This window comes from Drosophila teissieri, chromosome 3R (assembly GCF_016746235.2).
Source record: "Drosophila teissieri strain GT53w chromosome 3R, Prin_Dtei_1.1, whole genome shotgun sequence".
Lineage (NCBI taxonomy): Eukaryota > Metazoa > Arthropoda > Insecta > Diptera > Drosophilidae > Drosophila > Drosophila teissieri.
The window spans coordinates 306,891-325,760 of record NC_053032.1 but is presented as its reverse complement, the minus strand read 5'-3'; the positions used below and the strand labels follow the sequence as shown (position 1 = coordinate 325,760).

At 37.0% G+C, this 18,870-nt stretch overlaps 1 protein-coding gene and 1 long non-coding RNA gene across 10 annotated transcripts in view; one reads left to right on the top strand and one right to left on the bottom strand.

Moving 5' to 3' along the window:
• The window catches only part of LOC122620870 (unconventional myosin-VIIa), a 1,106,244-nt gene that overhangs the window by 856,206 nt on the left and 231,168 nt on the right, over positions 1-18,870 (bottom strand). The gene's annotated exons all lie outside the window — the stretch shown is intronic.
• LOC122620877 lies at positions 10,661-11,718 on the top strand. 2 transcript variants are annotated; one of them, XR_006326160.1, is made up of 3 exons: positions 10,678-11,089; positions 11,147-11,357; positions 11,446-11,718. It is a non-coding gene; the product is annotated as an uncharacterized LOC122620877 (long non-coding RNA). The 2 variants fall into 2 exon arrangements; XR_006326159.1 differs by having other exon boundaries at positions 10,661-11,089; positions 11,147-11,718.

Here is an 18,870-nt window from a genome sequence, read left to right as displayed (position 1 = left end):
ACTTCAAGAATATATATACTTTATATGGTTGGTTTACCTGTTATATACCTTTCAACGAATCTTGTATACCCTTTTACTCTACGAGTAACGGGTATAACAACATAAAACAATCAGGCATGCTCCGGTAATTTTAATTTTTTTTCGAATTCGATTTGGGTCAAATCGTACGATTTCGTTTTTAGGTGCTCTGGTTTTCGTAAAATTTTTGCTATCGTTTTGCTATCGGAATGTTTCGTTTCTCATCTCTTCTTGCTGCGCAAACACCTGTTTTTTTTATTTCTCTTAATCAAACAACGTGAAATAATGCTTTTTATACCCTTTACTCGTAGAGTAAAAGGGTATACTAGATTCGTTGAAAAGTATGTAACAGGCAGAAGGAAGCTTTTCCGACCATATAAAGTATACATATATAATAAACTTTTTTGGTGATAGATTTAATAAAAAAAATATATTTTCCTTTTTATGATCTTTATTTGAATAAGTTTCACCAGAGGTCAGTTAAGAACTAATTTACAAATGTATTCTTTCGGCCCAGCAAACCTTTTACAGAGGATTAACATAAGCCTTTTAAGTTCTACTTAGCTTTATATGTCAAGCTTAACAGATCATTAAGCTCGTTACCGTTAATCGGTTCGTAACTTGGGGGAATGTTATTTATGAGGCTTTTGGAGAGTGAAGCTTTCCAAAAGATCGGCTTTAGCTTTTTTATATGAAGAGTGAATATGTCCTCAAGCGATTATTTCTGGATATAAGTGTGGTACTGGATTTGCAATTTCAGCTATTTCTGTTTCTTTTTCGATATTTATACCCGTTACTCGTAGAGTAAAAGGGTATACTAGATTCGTTGAAAAGTATGTAACAGGCAGAAGGAAGCGTTTCCGACCATATAAAGTATATATATTCTTGATAAGGATCAGTAGCCGAGTCGATCTGGCCATGTCCAAAGACATTAGAATAACAAGATGCGTAACGCCATACGATTTTTTCGTGGTGGCTTTTCAAGTGGCTTTTCGCTCTCTCGAAATTTTATTCAAAAGCCAGAGAGCGGAGAGCTCTAGAGCCACCAGCTCTCTTGTACGCATACAGCGACAGCTGACCACTGTATTGGTGCACACGTATGCACATGCATTGTAAAAATGACAAAATATGCCCTTCATCTTAGAAGTTATTAGACTTTAAATCTATATTATTTTTTATAAATTGACACCACTTAAAAACTCTAGTCTTGCATTCCCTTAACATAACAATTATTCAAATTTAACACAGAAATAATAATAGCACAATCTATGTACAAAAAAATGCATAATAATTTTAAAAGATGACTTTATATTAGAATAATTGTCATTAGAGTATTCACCGTGCGACGTGTGAAAAATATAAGAAGACAATGATTCTTCGGTGCTTATGTCCGCACTTCGTGCTTCAAGAAATCAATTTTGCAATAAACAGATTCCATATTTTTATTTATTTTATAAATATTAATTTTTTAATATGAATTATTTGTATGAAATATTTACTTTTGAAATGTAATTTCTTTTTTTGGAAATTCTTTGTTTTAAATTACAGTAGTAATAATAATTTACTTTGTATACGTTTTAATTATTTACTGTAGTTATTTAGTCAAATTACTAGTATGAAAATTAAGCATTTTCAGTATTTAAAATGCAACTAAGATTCATTTAAATTATTTTCTTATATTTCATTTTGTTGTTTTTAAAACAGCCCGCAATTATGGGTAGGCAGAAAAGCGCGCCAATTTTTTTTGTTTTTTCTTTTAATACGTTTTTTTTTCTCTTAAAACGTTTGCTTAAAGCTGACTATACGTATAGCTCCTCAATTTTTTTAAATTTCGCTATATAATTGTATTTATAATCAATTAAAGTCGTTTTGTTGCATTGGTAAAGTACGGAAATATATTACATATATTACATATTAATAATTATCAATATAAATATAAATATAAATATGTAACCGGTAGCTAATTCGAGCGGCGATTTTATCAAACGAATATTAAAAAAACTTCTTTCAAACCATAATAGTTTTGAATCGAAATTGACCAAAACATTAATCAAATTCGTTTCTTAGATCAAAATTGATTTCGGCCCGAAAATCGTCTTCTAGCAGAAGCACACACACATACACACTATCTTCTTTAATGTTTTAACTCACACAAGTAAGACAATTCTATTTTTAGATTTTTACGCTCTCAATTTTAGGCGAGCGAAAAGAGAGCAATTTTGGTCGTCACCAAAAAAGTGGCTGCATAGTGCAAAACTAATGTATGGCCGTTACGCATCTTGTTATTATAATGTCTTTGCCATGTCCGTCTGTCCGTCCGTCTGTCCGTATGAACGTCGAGATTTCAGGAACTACAAAAGCTAGAAAGTTGAGATTAAACATACGGACTCCAGAGACATAGACGCAGCGCAAGTTTGTTGATTCATGTTGCCACGCCCACTCTAACGCCCACAAACCGCATAAAACTGCCACGCCCACACTTTTGAAAAATGTTTTGATATTTTTTCATTTTTGTATTAGTCTTGTAAATTTCTAACGATTTGCCAAAAAACTTTTTGCCACGCCCACTTTAACGCCCACAAACCGCCCAAAACTGCCACGCCCACACTTTTGAAAAATGTTTTGATATTTTTTCATTTTTGTATTAGTCTTGTAAATTTCTAACGATTTGCCAAAAAACTTTTTGCCACGCCCACTGTAACGCCCACAAACCGCCCAAAGCTGCCACGCCCACACTTTTGAAAAATGTTTTGATATTTTTATACCCGTTACTCGTAGAGTAAAAGGGTATACTAGATTCGTTGAAAAGTATGTAACAGGCAGAAGGAAGCGATTCCGACCATATAAAGTATATATATTCTTGATCAGGATCAGTAGCCGAGTCGATCTGGCCATGTCCGTCTGTCCGTCCGTCTGTCCGTCTGTCCGTCCGTCTGTCCGTCTGTCCGTATGAACGTCGAGATTTCAGGAACTACAAAAGCTAGAAAGTTGAGATTAAACATACGGACTCCAGAGACATAGACGCAGCGCAAGTTTGTTGATTCATGTTGCCACGCCCACTCTAACGCCCACAAACCGCATAAAACTGCCACGCCCACACTTTTGAAAAATATTTTGATATTTTTTCATTTTTGTATTAGTCTTGTAAATTTCTAACGATTTGCCAAAAAACTTTTTGCCACGCCCACTTTAACGCCCACAAACCGCCCAAAACTGCCACGCCCACACTTTTGAAAAATGTTTTGATATTTTTTCATTTTTGTATTAGTCTTGTAAATTTCTAACGATTTGCCAAAAAACTTTTTGCCACGCCCACTGTAACGCCCACAAACCGCCCAAAGCTGCCACGCCCACACTTTTGAAAAATGTTTTGATATTTTTTCATTTTTGTATTAGTCATGTAATATTCTATCGATTTGCCAAAAAACTTTTTGCCACGCCCACTCTAACGCCCTCAAACCGAAAAAACTGTCAGTGTTGAAGATTCTCCTTCGCACTTCCACTAGCTGAGTAACGGGTATCAGATAGTCGGAGAACTCGACTATAGCGTTATCTCTTGTTTTAATTTCTATGTGTGATTTTTGTTACATTGTGTTCAGTAAATATTACATTTGTGTATTGATGAATACTATTAGATATTGTAATTTGTTTTAATTCTGCTGTGCAGTTGGATATTTTTATAATTTTATTATTTTCAATATAAATCTCTTGACCGTTACAATTGTGATAAAGTTTTTCTCTGGTCATATTCCAGGTTATAAGTATATTTGGTTTAATGTATTGAATATAGGATTGTTTACGATATTTTTGAAAAGTACAAGTTGGTGTTTCGTGTTTTATTATGTTAGCTATGCAATGGTCTTTGACAATATTCTTTGTTAGTGTATTTAGAACATAGTTGTTATGTGAGTAGAATTTGCCTTCAATATTTTCCTTAATAATTTGGCCATTATTGTCGGAGTAAGGTGCAATTATGAAAGTTGGTCGTTCAATTGAATTCATAGGAATGTGGGACATTAGGAATATTTCATTAGTAGGTACGTTATACCAAGCGGAAGTTTTTATGTTTATCAGATTTTTGTAATTAATGTTTCCAATATTGTCATGTTTTAGTAGTTTAGGATTAAATATTCCTAGTCGTGTTAGTTGTGAACCCATTTCAATGTCTTCGATATATTCAGTAAAATGTTCAATATTAAATATTAATATATTCAATTTTTGTTCCTTTTTCAAAGAATTGGACTGGTTGTTAATTATTTCTATGCCATTATTGAGACTGTCAATAACGTGGTTTAGAGTGCTGACCTGTACTGTCTTGTGATAGAGTCGAAATTTGTTGTTCAATATGTTGTCTGTCGTCTTCGTCTAGTGTGCCAAAAAGTTATCTTAATGTGGAACCTACAAAGTTAGCCAGTCCTCGTTTGTTTCGTTTTGAGATGCGTATGCCATTTATTTCTCTTTCCATTTTCTCGGTTAAATATTTAATTTGTGTGACATTTTTAAATTCTTGACATTGTTTAATTATACTATTAAATGTTTCTGCAACTTCTGTAATATTTATGGTGAGATAGTGATGCATAAAGGTGATGGGGATTTGTATTGTTCCAGATTCAAATAAGATAAATCCTTGATTGTTTTCTATTGGGTTGATTTCGATTGTTCCTGCTGTAGTTTGTGTCGCAATACAAGTTATAATGGTGATTATGAGTCCGATGATTGGGAGGTGTCGGTTTGCTGCAAGTATTTGCTATCATTAACTTTCTTTTTCTTTTTAAATTTGCTTTTATAATGAATAACGTTTTGACCCCTATTATTTTCGTTATAATGTTTTTCGTCTTTTCTGCCTGTTTTTCTAAAGGGATTCTTTGATTTTGCGCGCGTTAAGGGTGCTTGTCTAAATTTTGTGTCGATTTCGAAATCCTGTCGTTTTTTGTTAAGATTTTTGATTTTAATTTCTTTAATCATCTGGGTATCATAAGTAGGTGTGTCTGCGTAAAGAAGGATGTTAGCCGGTATCTGTCCGGTTGTATTATGTTTAGTCTTGTGGTTGTATATGTATAAAATTGTTTCCATTCGTGTTTCTTTATTTTCTCTGTTGTTTTCAGTATTGATAATTCTGATTTTTTCATTTATGGTTTTATGAAGGCGTTCTATGTCTGCTATTCCTGTTTTACTTGTGGTAATATCTATTTGTATGTCTTCGTTGTTTAGCCAAGTTTTTAAAGAAGTGCTTATAAACGCGGAGTCCTTGTCTGCTTTAAATTTCTGTGGTTTTCCCATGTCGTTAAAAATTCTAGTAAGGGCTCGTTTTGCCTCTAACCAATCTCTACTGTTTGTTTTAATAAGTGAAGCAAATTTTGAATAAACGTCTATACAAGATAAATACTGTTCGTTGTCAATAGCATAAAAATCAATAACATAAATTTCGCGTGGGTTATTTGTCTCTGGAGTTATTTCGAAAACTAGTTTTGTTGGTCTATGTTCTGTCTTTGCAAGGTTACAGACTTCACAATCATTGATAATGTTTTGAATTAGTTTATTATAATCGGGAAAATAGTGAGTTTCTTTAAATAATCGTATCATTTTTTCAATACCAGGGTGTAACAATTTAGAATGTTGAGTAATAATGAATTCTTTAAATTCAGGATAAGATTTTATGTCTTCTAACATTATGATACTTTTCAGAATTTTCACGTTACTATGTGGGTTAATGGTTTCTCGATATGCTTTTTGAAAAACTAAAAAGTCTTTGTCGTTTTCCAGGTAAATAACACTGCTATTATTTAAGAAGTATTTAATAAGGATATCTTTTGCCTTTGTCAGGGTCATGTCAGTGTATTTGATGGTCAGTTTTATTTTGGAAAAGTATTTCGTTGTCTCTACTTGGTCTACGGTATCTTTTATAAATTCAATTTGTCTTGCAAAATAGTTTATGGGTTTTTCTGTGATTTCAATGTAGGTTTCGTTGCTTTCTGATGAACTGTGTATTGTTGCTGCTGTTGAAATATTTTCTTCTTCGCCTACCATGTTTTCTTCAATTTTGACGCGAGATAAAGCGTCTGCTACATGATTAAGTTTACCTTTTAAATATTTGATTTTGAAATTATATTCACTAAGTCTAATTCGCCAACGTTGTAGTTTTATGTTAGGCTCTTTAATATTATTTAGCCAAACAAGGGGTTTGTGAACGCTCAAAATCTCAAAGGGGATTCCATATAGATATGGGCGGAAATTTTTGGTTGCCCAAACGATTGCTAGTAGTTCTTTTTCAATAGTGCTATAATTTTGTTCATGATCATTTAATGTTCTGCTTGCAAAGCTTACTGGCTTATTGTCTTGCGATAACACGGCTCCTATGGCGAAATTGCTAGCGTCAGTAGTGACTTGAAATGTTTTTGTGAAATCAGGGCAAATCAAAATTGGGTCGTTCATTATGAGTGTTTTCAATTTTTCAAATGATTTATTGTATTCTTCGTTTCTTGTGTCTATTTTAGCTCCTTTTTTTAGAAATATTATCAGAGGATTTGCAATCTTTGCAAAGTCTGGAATGAACTTACGGTAGTATCCGCATAAGCCTAAGAAAGATTTTATTTCTTTTGGTGTCTTTGGGAGAGGAAATTTTTCGATTGCCTTAACTTTCTCTTGGACTTATAATATGACCTAAGAAATTTGTTTGCTTTTTTAAAAATTCGCATTTATCCAATTGGAGTTTAAGATTGGCCTCTTTAAGTTTCTCAAAAACCTTCCTCAGTGAGTCTAGGTGTTCGTTCAGAGATGTTGAATAGATGATCACATCATCTAAATAAACAAGGCAATGCTTATTTATGAGGTCTTTTAGGACATAATTCATGCACCGTTGGAAGGTTGCAGGAGCATTTTTTAAACCAAATGGCATGCGAGTGTACTCATAGTGACCATGTTTGGTCGAAAACGCCGTTTTTGGTATAGACTTAGGGTCCATTTCGATTTGATGAAAGCCTTTTGCTAAGTCAATTGTAGTAAAATACTGGCATTTTCCTAATTTGCCTAGTATTTCGTCCATGTTAGGAATCGGAAATTTATCATTTATTGTTATTTCATTTAGATTTCGATAGTCCACGACCAACCTAAATTTCGGTTTGCCAGAGGCATCCATCTTTTTGGGGACAATCCATAATGGACTGCAATAAGGGGAGTCGCTTTCGCGTATAATGCCTTGTTTTAACATTTCCTCAATTTGCTTATTTACTTCTGTTTCGTAGGAAAACGGGTACGAGTAGGGTCTTTTGTAAACTGGGTTTTCGTGAGAGGTTTTTATATCGTGACGTATTATACTTGTGAATGTAAGGTTTTCATTTTTGGAATATTGAATGTCATTGAACTCTTTTAATAAATTTGTAAGTCTGTATTTTTCCTCACTATTTAAATGTTCTAGTCTGTATGTGTGTTCTGAGTCTATGTTGTTGTCCATGGCATAGTTTATTTCTGATGTAAAGTTGTTTTCTTGTAAGAAAGCATTAAAGTTTTCCGAAGAATTCTCATCACATGGATCTAGTTCTTTGTGAATGAATGTTCTTTCGTTAATTATTGTTTCTTTCCGAGAGTAGTCTATTAAACCGTTATTCTCCATTAGTATTTTTCTTCCTAACAGAATATCATAATAAGGTGAAAATGAATGAATATAGAATTTTTGCGTTTGTTGAAAAAGACCGTTGGCTGGAAGGTCTACATATTTATTTAATTTAGAATAGCCTGTCATACTTCGGACAGTTATTTGCTTATCTTTAACTTAAAGATTGAAAAAGTTTGAGCTCATCAAGTTTATCGTATCCACTATGCATCTATATCTGTGGTTATTAAACATGATCTCTATGTATTGGTGGAATCCCAGGCTGGTATTGGAAAATTTTCAGCTTGTTGATATTGCTGATTCTGTCTGAGTATTCTGTAATTGATCTTCGTGGAACTGTTCGTCGTTATTAATGTAGTGTTCAGTTTCGTTATCGTAATCTAATTCGTGCTGGTGAAAATTTTCTTTTGTCTGCATACGCGATTGTTCGCTGCTTTCTCTAAAACGCTTATTTGGCACTCTTGGTTGTTGGGGGGGCTGATAGTAGTTTCGGGTGTCGTTTTGACGGTCCTGAAGTAAGTCTGTTCTAAATCCGTTGTATAAATTTCTGTACTGATTAAGTTGCTGTTGTCTGGTCGGAGGAATTTGTCTAAAAGGGGTTTGATTGTTTACGTTAGTGTTTTGGGTCTGTGTGGGATTTGATGGAATAAAGGGGCGAATGAATCGTTTAACGTTTGTATGTTTATAGGTGTTAGGTGAATTTGAGATAAGTTTTGGCTGACTATCGAATGCTTTTGAAATTGGGTCTTCGTATAGACCTTCTTGTTGGGCGGTTTGCCTTAATTTATAAACGGTTGAAATGTCATACCTCGCTAAGGTCATGAACAACCTATCGGGGAGTGAGCGTTGAATTGTATTTTTTATTGTGGTTGCCATTGCTTGTGTATAAACCACCATATTATTTCGGTCATTCTCTAATGCTAACTTATTTATAATTACAGTGGACTTATCTTCTAATTGTTCACAGAATAGACGTAAGTTACCCTTAAAAGGTGTGCGATACAATCTTCCTAGTAGTTCCTCCAGGGGCGTCTGAGTCTTGAATTCCGTGATTAGGGCGTCTCTTAAAGTTGTCCATTCGTTGTGCATTCCAAATTGGGTAACCTTTTCCGCATCTCCGACAATTTGAAGTTCGATGGCTCCAAATATAACCGCCTTCTGTCGAGCGTCGTTTGAAGGGTATAAGTTCAACAGGCTGAGCTGAGATTTGATGGGTCTCCAGAGAATTTCGGTACTTGGCGTATTTGCCGAAGTAATTGAGTCATATTTTCCGCTGGTAATTCCATTTTAGTTTTATTTATAAGTTAGTTTCTGTTCTTGTTCACAGACTGCTGCAGTATGTCGAGACTTATGCCTTAAGTGAACTGCCCTGTTTTAACTTTTTATTGTTTTATACAATAGTAGCGGTCGCACTTTTGATTTTAGTGGGCTACTGTTTTTGATCACAGACTGCTACAGTACGTCGAGACTTATGTCTTAGTGAACTGCACTGTGCGCCTTTTTATTGTATTACACCTTAGTGGAGGTCTCACTTCACGAAGCGGTCCACAAAATTAGGTCTTTAAATTAGCTCCGATCGCACAGGTTCTTGTGCGGATACCGATTTTAGTCACTTTAAACGAACCGAAATCACTTTGTTGCGACCAATTCGCGGGTACAATCAGAAAAGGTTACTTGGTCGTACAAGTTTCCTCTTTTCACTAGATTGTCAAAGGATAACGAGTTTACTAGGACTTTTTTCAGTATCCTACCGACTGCGCCAATAAACTTTTTTGGTGATAGATTTAATGAAAAAAATATATTTTCCTTTTTATGATCTTTATTTGAATAAGTTTCACCAGAGGTCAGTTAAGAACTAATTTACAAATGTATTCTTTCGGCCCAGCAAACCTTTTACAGAGGATTAACATAAGCCTTTTAAGTTCTACTTAGCTTTATATGTCAAGCTTAACAGATCATTAAGCTCGTTACCGTTAAGCGGTTCGTATCTTGGGGGAATGTTATTTATGAGGCTTTTGGAGAGTGAAGCTTTCCAAAAGATCGGCTATAGCTTTTTTATATGAAGAGTGAATATGTCGTATGAAGAAATGAATACGTCACTATATATTCTTGATCAGGATCAATAGCCGAGACGATCTGGCCATGTCCGTCTGTCCGTCCGTCTGTCCGTCTGTCCGTCTGTCCGTCCGTATGAACGTCGAGATCTCAGGAACTACAAAAGCTAGAAAGTTGAGATTAAGCATACAGACTCCAAGGACATAGACGCAGCGCAAGTTTGTCGATTCATGTTGCCACGCCCACTCTAACGCCCACAAACCGCCTAAAACTACCACGCCCACACTTTTGAAAAAGGTTTTGATATTTTTTCATTTTTGTATTAGTCTTGTAAATTTCTAACGATTTGCCAAAAAGCTTTTTGCCACGCCCACTGTAACGCCCACAAACCGCCCAAAGCTGCAACGCCCACACTTTTGAAAAATGTTTTGATATTTTTTCATTTTTGTATTAGTCTTGTAATATTCTATCGATTTGCCAAAAAACTTTTTGCCACGCCCACTCTAACGCCCAAAACCCGCCAAAAACTGTCAGTGGTGAAGACTCTCCTTCGCACTTCCACTAGCTGAGTAACGGGTATTAGATAGTCGGGGAACTCGACTATAGCGTTCTCTCTTGTTTTGTCTGTTGTCGTCGGGGTAAGTGCTGATAGGAAATGTAGACTGTTCAATTGTGTTTGTTGGAAAGAAAGAATGTAGCGGTATTATACCAGTTATACGTTTTATATCCCTTAAATTTGTATAGTTAACTTTACCATGCTTTAGAGGAATTGGATTCCTAGTCATGCTAGTTGTGATCCCATTTCAACGTCTTTGATATATTCAGAAAATGTTTGTTTGCCGTCTTGTCTAGTGAGCCAAAAAGGTATTTGAAAGTGGATCCTACGGAAACAGTTTTCTACGTTTTATTATCTTTTATTACGTATTGTAATGGCCCCATATACCAAGACTTTTCAAAATCACCAAGATTCGCGCCTAAGGTAGTAACAATAATAATTATCAGAATATTCATCAAAATAACAATAGAACAGCTGGTGAATATATTTTGGATAATTGTTTTCGGGTCCCCAGCATCGCGCTTCGATTTTTTTTTCGACGATCGTAAAGCATGCAAGTTCGGTCTAATCCCAGCAGAGATACAGTTGCGGTCAAAATAATAGTAGTGCCGGTGAAGCAACACGTTATTTCTCATTATTTCCTCTATGCCTTCACATATTCAAATAATTTTTTCACACAAGTGACGTTAATTCTTTGCTCTCTAAGAACGTAAAGTTATTTTCGGTTCTCTCTTCGTTTTACATTCTTTTTCGGCTTTAATTGCAAGGATGCACTTGTTTGACCCAGTCAAAATAATAGTAGTGCCAGCTAAATTGACAAGAATAATTAAATTTAATCGCTTTTTAGCCAGGTTTGTGGTATTTTACAATACTCTTGCGTGTTTTCTAACAGTTTCTATCATTTTTAGACTCTTCTTTGAAATTAGGTACAGAATATATGGGGCGTGGCAAACACTGTAATGCCGAGAGGCGGTAACTCATTAAAAAACTGATTTTTTCTGGAAAGACTTATGTCAGGGTGCAAAATATTATCGGATGCTCTTCTACAATGATTAGAAATGCAATCAAATATGAACCAACAAATGAAACTCGTGGTCGGTTCAAGTTATTGACCAAAAGGTCAGTAGATCGCTTAACAAGACAGGCAAGAAGCAATCCTTTCGGGTCCACTGCAGCCCTAAAAAAAATCTTGTAAAATTAATTTTAGTTTGGAAACAATAAGATGTCTCGGAGATGAAAACCTCATTTCAAGAAGTCCACGAAAAGTGCCGTTACTAACAAAAAAACATGCAGCAAGTTATGCAACATTCCGTTTGAAGTTTGCAAGAAAGCACTTGAATTGGCCTTTGGAGAAGTGGAGGAATATTTTGTGGTCGGATGAGTCCAAGATAGTTTTGTTTGGAGGCCATGGCTCTCGGGAGTTTGTTAGACGACCACCCTTATCTGACTTTTTCCCGAAATATACATTAAAAACGGTTAAGCACGGTGGTTCAGCGATTATGATTTGGGCGAGTTTTTCGTATTATGGAGTTGGGCCAGTGTATTGGGTAAAATACATCATGGATCGTTATTTATATGTAAAATTTTAAACGAGATGATGCTCCTATATGCCTTCGAGGACATGCCACTTGTTTGGACTTTTCAACAGGACATTGATCCAATACATACAAGTAAACTCGCCAAAGAGTGGTTCGCAGCCCATCAAGTCGAAGTCATACAGTGGCCCGCAGAGTCAACCGATCCCAATCCAAGTGAGAATTTGTGGTGTGACGTTAAGAGAGCAATCTCAGAAATAAAACCGAGTAATAGCTTTAAACTCTGGAAAGCTGTACAAAGGTCATGGGACTCTGTTCCTGTGCAAAGATGCCAGAATTTAGTTGATTCCAGGCATAAGCGCTGTGCGTCTGTTATAGCCAACAAAGGCTATTCAACAAAATACTAAAATAAACATTAAATATAGGGCTATTACATAGTTTTTATCATTTAAACTTAAAATGTTTTATTTGGCTGTGATGCTGTTTGAAAAAATGCACTACTATTATTTTGACCGATCAAATTTAGGTCCATTTTAACATTTTCATTTCTTTCTGAAAAGTCTTATGCATTTTTCAAAGTCAATTTTCATTATTATCACCTACTATGAGTTAACTTTCATTGAAAATTAAAAAAAAATTTCTGAACACGTTTTGAAAGGTGTTTTTTTGGATTGTTTGAAAACCTCTGTGGGCACTACTATTATTTTGACTGCAGCTGTACATAAGACCAACAAACAGGCAAATTTAAAAAAAATCCAGACTTTATTTCGCCATTTTTATTTTTTTTATTTTATTAAGATTAAATCTATATTAAATACAAAAAGTAATATATATTGAAAATAAGTACTGCCCCAGCACTTCGACTCGAAATTTTATTAACATATGCCGTCTCAAATATCGAATTTAGTTTTTATTATAATTTTTTCTTTTGAGGGAATGTAAAAAAAGGGTGGATGGAACTTGGGAACCGAAGTCTGGAAAGTGTTCAAGATGTGTTCAATGGATTGGTCTTCCCCGCATAATGGGAAAGGAGTTGGGATGGTACCGGCTATCAGGTGTTTGTGGGTGTATCTGATCCGTAACCCGGTGAATATGGCGCAAACTCGTCTCCCGAGGATGGGGGAGAAGTATGTTTTGGTGTTTCGGGTTGATAGCAGAGTATTGATGTCCAGAGTATATTATTGATGTCCCTGGCATTTATGGGATTAAAGAGTATCGTTGGGGCTGACCTCATTTGCTGCTTTGTCTGCATCTTCGTTACCAGGAATCTCTTGGTGTCTGAGGACCCAGAAAAGATTTAATTTCTTCTGATTGCAGTATAGATCTTCTTGATTGGCCGTATGGTTGAGTTTCTGTAGAGCCTGTTTAGCAGATATCGTAGAAAGACTGTCTCTGCAAATTACAAATTGCCCTCTTTTTGAAGAAGAGAACTGACAGGCTTTCAGTATAGTGAAGGCCTCGGCGTTTAAGACTGAGTTATATAAGGACTGCCCTCCACCGATAATGTTGTGTTCGCAAGCAACAGCGAAGGAAGTTGCTTCGGTCGATTTAGAGCCATCTGTGTATAGCCAGATACTGTTGCCGATCACTTCTTTTTCAAACAGAAAACGGATGAAAACTCAACACTCGTAGTTGTGTTCGTCGTAGAACTCGCCGGATTTTTTATTCATGTTGGGCTTTTAGGAGGTCCAGTAAGGCGGCGAAGCTCTATCCTGATGTGGTCTAAAAGGCGGCTGGCCGAGCTGAGTGCGATAGCTGGCACAGCGCCTGGGCGTATTAAGGCATTTGTATTTGCGTTTCTGCTTAAATATGGCGCAGAAATCTTTTTTCAAAAGAGTGTTAGGTGTGGTGAAGGGTTTTGAAAGAAGATGTATGGTGCATTCTAAAATGCGATCAGATACGCTGGGCACACCTGCTTCTGCGAGTACGCAGCTAGTGAGAGAGGTAATGGCTCTACAAACAGCTCCGTGGTAAGGTAGTAGGACGTTTTGTAGGTGGGCTATCGCACACCATCCATAGTTAGGAAAGCCATTGTCTAATTTAGGTAATATAACACCAATATAAGAATATTGGTGTGTATACAGGAGTACTTGGACTTTACAATTTACTAAAATTGAAGCGCGATTCAAGTTGTTTTCTAAGATTGATGCAATGGTGTTTTAAATTTAGCTTTGAGTCGAAGTTTGTACCCAGCATTATTAAGTGGTCTACGGTTTTAATACCATTATTTTTTATTTATTTTTTTTTTTTCGCGAGAGTTCCTCGTCCACACCTTCCGCCCAACCGACCGAGGGGCGCTGCCGTGTATCGTATGGCTTGAATCGACCACCGTTTTATAAATCAAGCATACCCCTGGCCCTAATGACAATAGACGAAATATGGTCTGAAAATTTAAGTTTAGGGTCCAAAAGAACACCAAGATCATACAAATGTGTAAATCGCGTGTATTGAGTTGACACGACAAAAGGTCATAACTTTACACTTAGAGCCATTTAAGTTTAATACGTTATCACGGCACCAGGTTTGTCTGTAAGTCCAAATGGCGAGAAATGTCCTTATACTGAAGGCATTTCGTCAGCGTACATAAGTACACGCGAATGCTTTATTATTAAAGGAAGGTCGTTAATAAATATAGTAAAAAGGAGCGGACCTAGGTGGCTCTCTTGTGGGACACCGGATGTGACTCGGAGAATGCAAAAAACAGAATTTTTAAAGAGGACCCGTTGCGTCCTGCCATTCAGATAACTTAGAATCCAAATTATGAGATCAACAGGGAAACCTAATAAGTCAAGTTTCCTTACTAAAAGTGAATGATTGACAGAGTCGAATGCTTTACTAAAATCCGTATAGATGACATCTGTTGGAAGATATTTTTTGAAGCCCTGTACTACGAAGGAGGTTGCTTGCATCCGATTTGCTGCCTTTTTTATGAAGAGGGATCACAAAGGACTCCTTCCTTCTATATGTGGGGGAACTGTGAAGATTCCAGAGATAAGTTAAATAGTTTCAGTAGAGGCTTGCACAAGGTTTCCGCACAGAATCTAAGCATACAGCCCGGCATTCCGTCGGGACCTGGCGAATAGACAGGCTTAACTCGCTGAAGATCATAAAGCAGTGAGCTTTCGTTTAGAGTGGAACAAAATATTAAATTCGACTTTGATACCGCGTAAGAGTAAGGCTTTTCGGAGTGAGGTAACGTAGAATATGTGGTTTGAAAAATGCAAATAGGTCGGCTATATAGGTCAAAAAATAGCGAGGAAGGGTAGGTGGTTGTTTTGCGCTTAGTGTTAACGAAATTATAAAACTGTTTGGGATCCTGTGCGAACTGGAACTTACAACGGTTTAAATAATTCTTTTAACACAGTAACACACTTTCAGGACTTGTAACAAAGCATAATCGACCAAGAGAATTTTGAATATAATTAACTTGCGACAACGATATGTCGAGCAAGCCGTCAATAAAGGCATGCTTTGCTTTGTTGGCAGAAGAATATTTGACTGTTCTTCTGTGGAACACGTAGTGCCTGGTATATTAAAGTCACCTAGAACAACTAGTTGGTCCCTATCGGACAGTCTATTTGAAACGGATTGGATAGCGGACAAATGGTTTATATATTTAGGAAATTCAGAAGACGGCGGAATGTACGAGCACGTAATATAAACAGAGCTATCAGAAATAGACAGCTTTACGCATATGAATTCTACGTTACGGAACTCGTCAAAAAGTACCTCCACTGACGTGAGGGAAGACCTAACAGCAATTAGGCCTCCACCTCCCCGCCTGGAGGGACGATCATGCCTGTATACTGTGTACATACCTGGGAAAACTTAAGAGTTAAGTATCTCCGGTTATAACCAAGTCTCTGTAAACACAATAATATGGGATGCAAATAAAAGGCTATCTGAATACAAATTAGTTAGCTTACTACACAAGCCTCTTACATTTTGATAACAGATAGTGAGGCTAGATTTTAGTTTTTTGAAGAGGAGGATGAGGATGGGACAGTGATCTGGCCACGTGTGGGAAGTTTAATTCCCAGGGGCCCTTTTTTCCTATTTTTATACCCGTTACTCGTAGAGTAAAAGGGTATACTAGATTCGTTGAAAAGTATGTAACAGGCAGAAGGAAGCGTTTCCGACCATATAAAGTATATATATTCTTGATCAGGATCAATAGCCGAGTCGATCTGGCCATGTCCGTCTGTCCGTCCGTCTGTCCGTCCGTCTGTCCGTCTGTCTGTCCGTATGAACGTCAAGATCTCAGGAACTACAAAAGGTAGAAAGTTGAGATTAAGCATACTGACTCCTGAGACATAGACGCAGCGCAAGTTTGTCGATTCATGTTGCCACGCCCACTCTAACGCCCACAAACCGCGCAAAACTGCCACGCCCACACTTTTGAAAAATGTTTTGATATTTTTTCATTTTTGTATTAGTCTTATAAATTTCTAACGATTTGCCAAACAACTTTTTGCCACGCCCACTCTAGCGCCCACAAACCGCCAAAAACTGTCAGTGCTGAAGACTCCTTCGCACTTTCACTAGCTGAGTAACGGGTATCAGATAGTCGGGGGAACTCGACTATAGCGTTCTCTCTTGTTAATCTTAGTTTCGAACTCATTCACCACCATACTATCCGGCCAAAAATTACCAGAACATATGGTCGATAATAGCTCATTAGGGACAGTTATCTTGAAAGATGAAATGTCCCTTATCTTGAAAGATGAAATGTCCCTAGCGTAAGAAAAGTTAAATTTTTCCACTTTTATTTTGTCGGCTTTTATTTTGTCTTGTATATAAGACAATACATCAAATAGTGGTAAACTATTCGGGACAGGTGGAATCACCGGTTGAGAAACCAGTGCGGACGCAACGGAATCTGTAGCAATCCCAGACTGGACTCCTCTGACCACTGTACCAAAACACAAGATCAAAACTTGTAAGCGAGCTGTGAAATGTACCGCAAGAGTCTGCACGCTTAGAACTTAGGATTTTGCGGGTATACAGTGCAGTTTAAGTACAAAAACAACACCAAACAGCACTACGGACAACGCACGAAACACAAAGACAGAAAGAGAACAGATTGAATTAATTTATTTAAATAATGCACAAATCACAAGAGATTCACTCGCGAAGCGAACGGAACTTTAACTAGTACTAAGTAAGAAATTAAATTATTACAAAAATTTATTAAAAACCCTCGCTGGATTTGGCAAAAACAAAAATTAATTCGGAGCGCAGAAAAAAAAAAACACGACCGTTCGCTTTGAAGCTAGAAGATATTCTTATATATAATATCAGTAAATGTACATCGTTGTTTACGGGAAATGTGTAGAAGCTTACTTTTTTTCTGTAGAAAGGGAAGCACCTGAGAAGGCTCCCCAAGAATTCAAGGCGTCTAAAATGTTTATATAACTGTTAAAAATTTAACTGATTTGTTCAAACGCTACCATGAATAGCACTACTGACAGTATAGAGCCTTAAGGGATGACCTTAAAAACACTGTTTGTTTCGGAAGTGATGTTGTTGACTTGAACCCTGAAGGAACGGTTGGTCATAAAGGCTTTTACAAGGTTATAAAGCCTTGGCCCTATGCTCCAGAAATCAAGTCTACAAAGCACTGCATGTAACCCCACGCGTTCGAAGGCTTCTTCGAAATCAGTCGCCAGGATGGAGATGTGATTTCTTGTTGAACTAGCATCCGACACGAAGTGTTTTATACGCAACAGGGCGTCTATTGTGGAGTGTTTCTGCTTGAATGCTACCTGATTCTAAGAGATCAACCTACTAGCTATATTTATATCCGTTACGCGTGGAGTAAAAGGGTATACTAGATTCGTTGAAAAGTATGTAACGGGCAGAAGGAAGCGTTTCCGACCATATAAAGTATATATTCTTAATCAGGATCAATAGCCGCGTCGATCTGGCCATGTCCGTCTGGTCTGTCCGTCCGTATGACCGCCGAGATCTCAGGAACTATAAAAGCTAGAATGTTGAGAAAGAATATATATTCTTGATCAGAATCAAAAGCCGAGTCGATCTGGCCATATCCGTTTGTCCGTCCGTCTGCTCGTCCATCCGTAATAGGACATTTTGTAGAGTTTTTCCCAGCAGCAGAGGAGGTTTGTGGTTTCCTAACTGTAATCTCCTGTAAACATACCCTGATTTGCATCCAATTACTGAGGCTTGGTGACCCTAGCAAGATTTTACCACATATAACATTATGATACCCCCCTCAACTGTTTCTAAGATAATAACTTTATCTGAAGAGGATCCTGGGCGGACTGAGACGCCGACACCAGCAAAAAGCATTCTTACAGATTGGAGCCCGAACAGGGACTAGTTGGGAAAAATTTGGGGAAAAGTCCAACCATTGTGACCTAAAGAATCACTAGATTCTTTTGCAGGAAAGAAAATATATACATGAGTACACTGAGAGAAATTTGAGAAAAAAAAAAGAGAAAAGTATTTAGCATTTTGTCAAAGAAACCGTGTCTAACCTCTGAGATCGCACGCTCGAAATATACCCGCCATAGACAGACCCACTTGCGTTAGGCAGACCCGAGACTGTCACGTGATCACCGCCGCCAGACCAATCCAAGTAATCATTTATTCGTCGTCGGGAATTACCATCGAGAACCTCGTGCAAATTAAAACGGAAATTTTTCCAAATTGTGAACCACGTGCAAGCTAATTTAAAACAAAGTTTATTTGATATCCGGTCCTAAGAATTATGAACAATTAACATTGAAGTAGCGCATCGGTCGTGAAAGCGTTAAACATTAAATACGAATCCCTCTGAAAGGTGACCATCGAAATAATATCGTATTAACATCGAGAATCCAATGGAGAACGTCGCGCAACGAGAACTTGGCTTAGATCCTTGCGTAATCGGAAACAAGAACTCGAGGCCCTGACAGCCACGTTCGGGCCAACGGCTCATCGAGTTTTCAAGGCGGGAAGACTTGTCGCCGAAAATCCAAGAACAGTTAGCGAAAATTGAGACAGTATACGGGAACGCCGTTACTACCGAGCAAAAGTCGCCGCTTACCGTCTGAAGAATTTAATTAGTTTATTAAAATATTGGTAGAACTTGG